The following is an 11,148-nucleotide window of genomic DNA, read 5'->3' on the forward strand; positions in this document are numbered from 1 at the left end:
AAAAAAAAAAAAAAAATGACTTCTACCAAACACCAAACTGAATTGTTAGTTGTTTTTTTTTTTTTTTCTGTGTTTACTTTAATCGCCTTTTGTGATCCTACTTTACGCATTCTGTCAACCTTGTTTACAAATTACTTTCTTTTCTTTAATAGTAAGAAGAAAGCCCAAAGACAAAACCAGAGATAACTGGCTGCTGCATCGCCCACCTAGTGGCAGTAGTGTGAGCTGTGGACAAAATATCTAAGTCTCCAGGACAAAGAGTTGTGCAGCTGCTCATTTTACTGTTGACTTTTGTAAGACTTGGAGATGTTTGTAAGATTGGGACCTACCTACAGAGATATCACACTCCTTTTGGTCTAACTCACTCTTGAACTGACATTGGTGGTGAATTTCTTTTGTCACTTAGCATATTAAAAGAGATATTTTACTATAATTTTCACGATCAATCCAAAAGCAAATGGTTAAAGGCCTTTTTGTACTTAGTTATCTCAGCACTGTCAGGGATGGCTAAAGAGAATAAGCATGGCCTCTGCTTTCCAATTTTTATATATGACAACTAAAATACAAAAAACATAAGTTATGACAAACACATAATGCTTCCTCTAGACAAGCATTGCAGCTTGGTATTGCACTAAGTGTTTTGATATTAATCCATTAAATTCTCCCACCACCCAACAATGTAGAATGTATCAGAGAGTGAAGCATGGAGAATTTATATAATTTGTTCAAGGCTAAAAAGCTAATATATGTGGAGTCAGGATTCAAATGTAGGCATTCTGATTCCCTAGTCTATGCTCTTACCCAGCACGTTATGCTGATACTCAAAACAGTTGAGTGTTACATTAATTTAAATAAAAAAGATAAATTAGAGCTGGAGAGGCTGCAATAGGCTCCATCGAGAAAGTCGAATGGATTTGGAACTTGGCAACTGAGGAGACCATGGCCAGACACATGGCAAGAAATTCTGGCAAGAAGAACAATAAGCATGGAGTGTCTGCAGCAGAGGAAAGAAGCCAATCTCACTACAGTGGACAGAAACAAGGAGAAATTAAATGACATCATTAGAATAGAGAAGATTATAGAAATCCAGACAATTTATAGTGAAAATTGAATTTCTAAGAGGGTGAAGTTAAAATTGGGTTAACAGACACTATCCCAAACATGTAATCTGTTACATTCCTACAGAAACAAAGCTTCTCATGACATGCAGAGATCCATAAATGACTGTTTTACTTTTGGTAAAATTGAAAAAAGAATAATAGTGACTGCAAGGTCAAGATTAATGCATGTTGATTTTTAGGTAACATGGGAGAATGGTATCTAGAGAGCCAGAGTTTCACTACTGGCCACCAACAGTCCATTTTAATGTGTACTCAGTCTTTGTGACCTCTGTCCACTAGAGACATATCAAACTTATATTTAAACTGAAATGTGATTAGAGTCATGAGGCCTGCCTGGAGTTAAAGCAGGTTGAGAAAAATTTTCTCAATGACATCTTCTCTATGGAAAGTCTTTCTCAAAGGAAAAGAAATTGTGTCCTACCGGCAAAAAGCAGAAAGAGAAGTGGGGAGGGGAAATGGAAAGACATCTAAACAATCTCTGGGGAAAAGGTGATACTAAATATAAACTGACCATCAACATAGTAAAGCTGAAGAAGGCAAGGGGTGTCTAAAGATATCATCAGAAAAGTTAAGAAAGAGGGCAGAGTAGGCTAGCTTAGGAACATCAACAGAATATTGGAAGAAGAACAGGGAGCAATTTTATAACCTCTCAATCATTTCCAACTTCTTACAGTGCTCCAGAAAAGAAAAAGTGTCCTTGATAAGAATTATTTATTGAACAATTATCTCTTTCCGCCCTCAGCTCTCTGGAACTGGACAACTGACAGATCTGGTGAATTATAATTATGGAGTTCTCCAGAAGAGCTTCCTCTCAAGGATGCACAGTTTTCCAGTTAGTCACTAGGCAGCATCACAAGCAAAACAGGGTTCTCTCTTTATTTAATAAGGCCTACCTTCTACACACAGTTTCTGCAATTTCCTCTTCTTATGTGCATCTTTCTGCCCTTTCATATGTCCCATTCATGTAGGATTGTTTGCCCCACAGTCACACATAATACAATCATCATGCTAACCCCCTCCCCCCAAACTTCCTGCTCCCTTTTCACTTCTCCCATTGCTCCTCCACACTGGTCCTACGCTGGCCTGTTTGCTCCCTGAGTAAAATCAGATCCCTGCATGTGCTGCTCATCTTCCCTTCCTCCTCCTTCCGCCATGCTCTCTTCATGTCCACATCTGCCTCTTGACAAACGCCCTGTGGAAGAGAGATTTTTCCCAGACTCTCCTCCCCTGTAGGTCTCTTTGTGCCTCCGTATCCTGAGTTTCCTCTGACTCTTGTTTCTCTCTGCTTCTTGTGACTGCTATGGTTACAGCTGACAAGCATGGGAGGAAGGATCTGAGGGAAAGTTGTGCTTTTGGCTCACCAAATCCTTAGATTTGATTTGGGTAGTCAGAAAGTGCTAAAAAGTTTGTTTCAATGGAACATCCTACAGTCCCAAATGGGGTAAACTTGTCTTGTTTTTCATCTGCTGTCACGGTTAACTGGCAACTTCCAGGTACAAGGTGACTGTCTGGCATCTCAGGTGCACACATGAAGGTAATTTCAGAAAGAATACCTACAGATTAAGACCATTCAGCTAAATTTTATCTGGGACTTTCTGGCAGGGAATATGTACCAGCATCTTAGATCAATTCTGACACATTATTTTAAAAGTTTTTTGTTCCTGAGTTCCTGATCATTCCAATATTTTCTGCCTTACAAAGTCACAGGAAAAACAGGTTTGGAATTGAGTATTTTCAGTCACCACTGACTTGGTGACAGATATTAACTCATTTCACTTAGGGTTATAGGTTGAACTCAAATTGGGTTACCTGAAGAGAAAGATCAGTCCTTTATCCAGTACGTAAAGGAAAACATTTCCATTACACAACCAGAAAAGGAAAGACAATGCAACCGCTGGAAGAGTACTGCAAATATCAGGGTTACAAAGAGTCACCCAGAAACCTTTAAAATAATTTAAAGTGGTGATAGACCTAGTAACACACTGCACTTCTATTAATGCAGTAATCCTTAACCCTTGAACCTAACTTGTACTTACACTAAGAAGTCAGAAGAACTGTTTTTACTTGATCTACCAAGGCAATTTCCCATAGTTTGATTGGAAATAGTGCTGATAATTTTCTCATTTAAGTTATCTACAAAGCACTAAAAAAAAAAAGTGACTCTGCTGGAATTATCCTTCTAAGAAAATAAGAAAAAAAAATAGAAATTACTTACAACTAAGAAATAGGTCAAAATAACATTGCTCTGTGAGATTTAAATCTATCAAAGATATGTGAGGATACCAGAGCTATGATTTCTTCAATTCTCTGCAAGGTAACCAAAGCAATTCCAAGAAGTCTTATTTTATTAGAACTCAAATTTATTAAGTATGACCTATCTAAGGTCATAATGGGCAGACAACTACCTTGGAAGTGGGGTTAAGAGAAGATAAAATTCAGAAGTTTGAAAGTAAGTAAAGGATAAGCAAGATTCTTTGAATCATTTACAGCACTCCACATGCACACAGAGATACAAAAGCAGCTAAGAAGGCAAGGACAAAATTAAACAGTAATGATGATTTATAGTAAGATACTCTGAGACATGACAGAAGTCTCAGTACACCAAAAGGAAAATCTTGTTTGCTCAAATTATTTGTTTCTTCTGTCTAATGAATGTAATTCTAATATACAAGCGATAACACTGGCATTTCTTTGAAATGTTGATTCAGTTTAATTATGAAAATCACCAAGGTATTTTCTAGCTGCTGCATCACTCCCTGTACTAAGATTAATCACATCAACATCATTCATTTAATCTTCAAAGAGGAAGCAGTTGTCCACAAAAGCCTTCAAATAGCTTCATTAGTGCAATTTTTCAGTCTAAAACACTTAGCTAGCAGCATATGATTGAGAGTAAGGTCATTATATTCATCTATTTCCTAATCTAATTTTTGTAATGTTTCTACATTTAATGTAGGAATGTGTAAGTGTGGAGTTTCTGCCTTGTCTTTGTTTGTGAAACTGCTCAAAACATGAAGAAAATAATGATTCTGATTATAAAATATTTGGTTGCTATGGCTTTAAGTCATGAAATTTAATGTGCAGGCCCATGACCAGTTCGTTTTTTCTTTTTTCTTTATTTAATGTGAAAAGGATTGAGTGTAGAAATGCTCTGTTTTCTTGTCTCTTGTAGACAAAGAAAAACTTAGAGCATGAGAGATGTTTCTGACTTCAGAAACTGGAATTACAAAAGTCATTGCAAGCAAAATATCTTTGGTGTTTTAAAATGCAAGATGACTTTTATATTTAAAAGCAGAAGCCTCACTTATGCTTCTCTTCTAAGACCAGTTCTTAGAATCCTTTTCTTTGTTAAGAGCATTAATATTCCCTTTCCTTATTGGAAACCAAAAGGTATCAGAGTCCCACAAAATAACACTGTCTTGTTTGGTGCACCGATCAAATCATAGTTTTAATCACTTAAAATTACTCAGTTGCAATCAAAGAGGAAGCAGTTGTCCACAACATTCTCAGAGAGACTTAGAGCAGAGCCTGGCATCAACAGGGTGTGGTGATATAGTCATTTGTAATTACTGCACCTACTCTGAAGGGTTATAAAATGTGTCAGAAAGTAAAATTTGCCGAGTCCCATTACCAAGAAGCAAAACTTACTAACTGGTGCTTTAAACTTTGCATCTTATAAAGGAATGATTTATTTGACTTTTGACTGGTCCACTTGCAGAAATCATTACACTGCAATATTCAGTGACTGTGCAAAGGGGAAATAAAGGATAAATCATACAGAGACATTCTCAAGTTAATATCTGGCGAGCATATAATGCCAAATTTGTAAGGCAAGATCTGCCTACGATGGCATAAATAATGATGTGTATTTGCAGTTTAGGCAAAGAGATAAGAGCTTTTGATCATAAAAATAGTTCATAACCAATTGCAATGAGATGATGCAATTGTAAAAATTTTGTTTCCACAAATTACATAAAGACAATTACGACATTTTAAATATTAACCCCTTTTAAATTGTTTTAAAGTACAACTATAACAGCCTTTTGTAAAACCAAATTCTAATTGACCCAATCGAATTTTAAGATAAAATATAAAGGTGAGAATAACCCCAGCTTGAAAATATCAGTTTGCCATTTGTCCACTATATGCAAAGTCACCAGAATAAAAAGGAATTATATGAAAGAGGAGCAATAAACTGCATTATTTACATGTGTTCAATATTATAATCAGAGGAAAAGTGTGTTTTAAATATTTGTACACATAAAGTTTTATTATCTACTTTACATAATACTGTGTTAGACACACTGGGAAATGCAAAGATAGAAAAGATAAACTATCTTCTCTTGAGAAGCCTTTACTATGGTAGAAAAGATAGGAGCACATGTCATTACAATAAGAGGCAATGTGAGATAAGTGAAAGAAGAGGACTTTTTGTCTTAAAAAAATCCTAAGTTTTTATCTAAGAGTTTACAAGTAGATTCTTCCTAGCCAGAATACCATGGAAGGTTTCCTGGCATGATGACATCTGAGCTTCAAGGAAAGGGTATTATGTTCAAAGCTCAAGATTGGGGAGAGAAGATTACATTTTATAGTTTAAAATATTTTATTTACTTTTCCCAACATTTACGCATTTGTATCATCTGCAGGGAATGATAAAACTTCTTTTGTTTTCAGAAGTGTCAAGATAATTTTTATTAAAATAAACAAATTCAAGAAGACTCAGCACTCATTCCAGTTGGCATTTTGAAAGTCTAAAATACCCATTTTAATGGTTAACGCCAAACATCTCATCCATATAATCCCTGAGCAAGTGTACTTAATCACATTTTAAAAAAATATATGGCTGCTTTTCATAATAACAAAACAAGTTTATTTCTATTTATGTACATCTGGCTGGAAACAAAAATGATCATAATTTAGAGAAAATGTTTAAATCTCTGAAGCATGCAGTTTTGTGGCATTTGTATGGTTTCTCTCTCCCACCCTCCCTCTCTCTCTCTTTCTCCATATATATATATAATTCTTTCTTCAATATCTGCCTTGGGTTAGAGGTAGAAGTTTGGGGGTAAAGGTGAATCTCATCAAAAGACCTGTAGTAATACAGGAATTTAAATATTATTTGTTGAAAGTAGAAAATAAAAAAATAATTAATAGAGCTTACTGAATTCATCTAATTCATACACACTTCTAATATGCTTATGGTAATTTCAACTATCATCTTAAAAGAACCCACCTTGCAGTACCAGATAATATTGGGAAATTAACAAACTGAAATAGTCTTAGGAATAATGAATGTATATTCTTGTCTGCAAGCATATAAAGGATGAATACAGTCACCTTGACAAAATATGAAGAGTTCAGGAAACAGAAATGATCTTATACAAACTAATGTCTAACCTGGGTCCTATTCTGAGCCTCTCAAATGTGTCTTGCTAATATAAGAATGTGCAGTGGCTCTTTTAACTCTGAGAGTAACTGAGAAGCCTCCTTCACAGAACTCTAAGGAGCTTAGAATCACCTTTCTGACCATCTTTCCTGTCTTCTATATATCCTCATAAAATATTTACTGTTCTTCTGAATGACCACTCTGATTATCCTTAGACTCCTTTCAGATTCCCTGATGATGTCATGGAAATGTTAAACCCATTATGCTAAGTTAGGACCTCCATCTGCAGTGACCTCTTGGCACCCGCTTCGAGGACAGCATGATATTTTTACATAAAAGTTAGTCTTCATTCAAATCCTCAAGGCCTGATCCTGAAAAAATACTGACAGCTCAATCAACCTTAATAAATACTTAACTAGGTCCATGAAAAATAATAATAATACAGTTTCCAAAAAAAAACCATTACACATTTACAATTGAGTCATAAAAATGTCTATTAAATGTACAATTATTTTACCACATTTTTATTGGAAAATAACATTTATCCTAATTTACAGGTTTAACCCAAAGGTGATACATGACATTCCTTTTCATTAAGCTATTAGGGGAGTGATGAGTGACGGTGCCCAGCTCTAATTATCTTTAACGTAGTGTTTCAAATTGATCATGCATAATGCAATTACAAATCATAATTAAATTAATTTATATTGATTTAAGATTTTATAAGTTGTTAATAAGTACAGTACAGTATATCTATTTCCACAAGCTAACATTAATATTTTCAAACTGCCAAAGCACTTCATTCTTTTTCCTCCAATTTCATTCTCAATTGAAATGTTCAAAAACTTGTACCTATTGTACGTGGTTAAGGGCTAACTTCAAAACTCTAAAGGCAGTGTTGAGTATTTATAGAAGTTTTCTCCAAGAAATGATGTCATATACATTTGTACATTTAGGATCATCTGAATTTAAAAATATATCTATCTCAGAAACACTTAGACCTGCTCCATCTACTAAGCATTCTGTTTGCCATACCTGCCTTCACGGCTTATTAGTATTGTCTGTGCACATAGTACTAGTTTCTCAATACGTGTTCTAATTGAGTGACTGACTCGGGAAAACCAAAGGAAACCAATGTAAATGCAAAAGTACTTTCCTCGACATTACTGATGGTTGCAGAAGAATCTAGAAGCCAAGGGGAAGCCCAAGTGAACGCTGTCCAGGCAAGAAAGCCCGGGGAAATGGACTTGTCTACGGACTTCCCTTCTCTCCTCACCCAACCACTTTTAAGAAATAAAATTCCTTCAGAAATCGCTACATAGAAAGCTAAGTGGACAATCAACGAGTGGATAATCCACACAATCCAAGAACATTTCCTTTCTCTTGTTTCTCTCTAGAACTAAAGGAGAGGTGGAAGAAAGGAAGGGCGTGAGAAAGGGAGCAGGATGGATTGACCCTAAAAGCCCTATTACTGTTTTTGCAACAGAAACAAATATTAGACAAATGTGTCAATTCACTCTGACCAGTTTTTTTCATATATTAAAGAATTATTCCTTCACCTTCTCATACCTGAACTATACATCCAGTCGGATTCGTGGCATGACCCACAGAAACATAACCTGGTCCTTCCACTCTCCACAAGCCTTGGAACTGGGGTTAGGGTTATGTGAATTTGTTGCTCTCAGGCGGCTGAGCCTACAATTGAGTATTGTTCCCGCTCCCCCCGCCCCCCACTCCCAATGGTGCCTTTCACTGAATGTGTTAAATGCCTTAAGGTCCTACGGGGGGGAAATGAAAATTTGAAGTAATTAAATTTAGGTGGACTGGCTTGGAAATGGAAGTGACATGTTTATGAGAAAGGTATAGGAATGGTTATTATAAGGTATAGTTTCCTGGAACCCAACATCCTCCCTGTAAGGACTGGTCACTAACACTATGGGCGTGCCCGCTCTAAGCAAGTAGAGGCAGGAAGTCCGCGTAAAACCCCAGACAGCCTCTGCAGTGCCAGGTGTGCTGCTCACTAGCGACCCCTCGAGATCGTAGAAGGAAGAGAGCACATGCAGAAGAGTACTGGGGACGATTGCTGGGAGGAGAAGCCCACCAGGCTGACTGCTCCATCAGGGAGCATCGCAAGATCGGGGTGCGAAAGCCTCCCCGTCGCCAACCAGTCAGCCCTGCCCTGTGTATACGCGTCGCCAGAGCTCGGCGCAGGGATCGAGCTCCGAGTGGCCCAGACGCGGAGGCTCAGAAATGCACTGGGAAAGCACTCCCCTCATCACAAGACGGAAAAAGGAAAGGAAAGGAAAGGAAAGGAAAGGAAAGGAAAGGAAAGGAAAGGAAAGGAAAGGAAGGAAGGAAAGGGAAAGGAAGGAAAGGAAAGGAAAGGAGGAAAGGAAAGGAAGGAAGGAAGGAGGAAAGAAAGGAAGGAAGGAAAGGAAGGAAGGAAAGGAAAGGAAAAGGAAAGGAAGGAGGAAAGGAAAGGAAAGGAAGGAAGGAAGGAGGAAGAAAGGAAAGGAAAGGAAGGAAGAAAGGAAGGAAAGGAGGAAGGGAGAGAGAAGAAAGAAGAAAGAAGAAAAGAAAGAAAGAAGAAGAAAGAAAAGAAAGAAGAAAGAAGAAGAAGAAGAAGAAGAAGAGAAGAAGAAAGAAGAAAGAAAGAAAGAAAGAAAGAAACTCAAGGTCTCAGGGATCCCAAGCGTGAAATGAATGGGAGAGAAAAGTCTGAGGAAAAAACATGCGAACACGGAAACTCAACTGGAACCTGCGCCGGACTTCAAGGGGCAGAAAATCTCCAGCGCAGGGCTAGGGTGGAGGCAGTGGGAGTCAGAGACCCTCCCTGTTTAGTGATCACCTTTGGCATGAAATCTCTTGTATATGGGTTCGGACCATCGCGAAGGTTTCAGACACAAACAAGCTACAGCAACACTTTCTCTACACATCTCCTAGTTATTGAATAGTACAAACACACACACACACACAGACACACACACACACACACACACACACACACACACAGGCAGCCCTGAGCAAGAAGGCAAAAGAGAATTCAAAACTTGAGCAGGTCGCCAGGCCCTTTTCCTCTCTGAGCCAAAGTATGCCCAGTCTACACCCCCGCCCCACCACCTCAGCCACGAGGGCGGGACTGCGTCCATAGGACGCACCTCGCAGACAACGCAGCCTCCGTCCTGTTGTTCCAGCTTCCCGGGGCCCCAGCTGACCCAGTTCCAACGCCAACTGGCAAAAGCAGTTTTCTAGTCTGCCTTCTGAAGACGTCTCTTTTTATCCAAGTACTTTTGCCATAATTATGGGTAGTGTCTCACTTTCCCCAACTCTACAATGGACTCAAATGGACTGTTTTGCCTTTCACCAAAGATTTGAGAAAGATTATTGAGTTATGGAGAGGTTTTGCACTAAAAGATTCTTGAAGGAGAAGGAGTAGGAGAGAAGCAATCGAATATTTTCAAGCAATACCCAAACAGGCTGCTAGACTGGAGAATAAAATTAATTCAATCAAATATAACACTTTATTTTCCTTAACTAATAATACTCCGAGATGGTAATATGGATTTCATTAGACTTGAGTTACAGCACTGCATGAATTCTGTGTGCCCTATTCCTGAGACTGGGCTGAAGCCTTCCCCTACAGGAATTAGGACATTTTCGGGGAAGGTTGGATAATCCATTAATAGAAGAACTATTAAAAAAAAAAAAACTCGTTTTAATAAAGTCTTCCAGTTAAAGCTAAATTTTAGTATTTGTCTGAGAAAAGTGGGTTCGGTTGTGTCTCTCTGTGTGTGTGTTTCCTTTTGGCATCGGTATGTATGATTTGCAATCCAGGTTGTTAAGTTTCCAAGCAGGAACCAGTTAAAAATGCATGGATTCTATTATATGTACAATTTAATCACAAGGTATTTAAAATAGACATTTCCATCTAAAATCCAATCCGAAATCAACACAGTGCCTCCAGGCATTAGATGATCATCTCGATTTTGCATTTGTAAACTAGGAGAAATAAATGTGACTTGTGGATACCAAGAGGTCAAGTACGGCTGCTCAAATATTTTTCTTACAAAATGACGGATTTATTAGACAAATAAGTAGCCCGGCTGATGCAAAACCCCCAGTGATTGAATTTTGACGTTAAGTCAACAACAACTCGAACTACATCAGTGGTTCAAGATTTAGTTATGATGGTAGAGATTACTGAACAAATAAGAGCCAGAAATGAATACAGATTTCTGAGGATCTGCCCCTGGCACCCTCTTCTTGACATTCTCTTCCATATGCTCCCCCATTCATACTGTATTATAATTAAAGGACTTAGCTATGCCTTGTGATTGGAAAAGAACTTTAAAATAATTAGGCATATTTTCCTGTTTTTTATAAAAAAGAGCAGGCTTAGGGAGAAAACCAATTCAGTTTCATAATAAATTCCTTTTTGGCCTGAAAGTCACCCAACATTAGAAGGCAGGTAGCATTCAGTGGGGTTTTTCTTTCTCTCTCTGTTTCTCTCTCTCTTTTTCAGGTTTTATTTTCATTAAGAATTTTGATAACCTACTCTTCCTCTCCCCCAGCCCCCACCATGCCTCCATCCCTCTTCCTCACTTTCCTGTGAAACACCACTTTCTAAAATATTTGAGGACT

Source organism: Rhinopithecus bieti, unplaced genomic scaffold (assembly GCF_001698545.2).
Source record: "Rhinopithecus bieti isolate Rb0 unplaced genomic scaffold, ASM169854v2 scaffold_4981, whole genome shotgun sequence".
NCBI classification, from domain to species: Eukaryota; Metazoa; Chordata; class Mammalia; order Primates; family Cercopithecidae; genus Rhinopithecus; species Rhinopithecus bieti.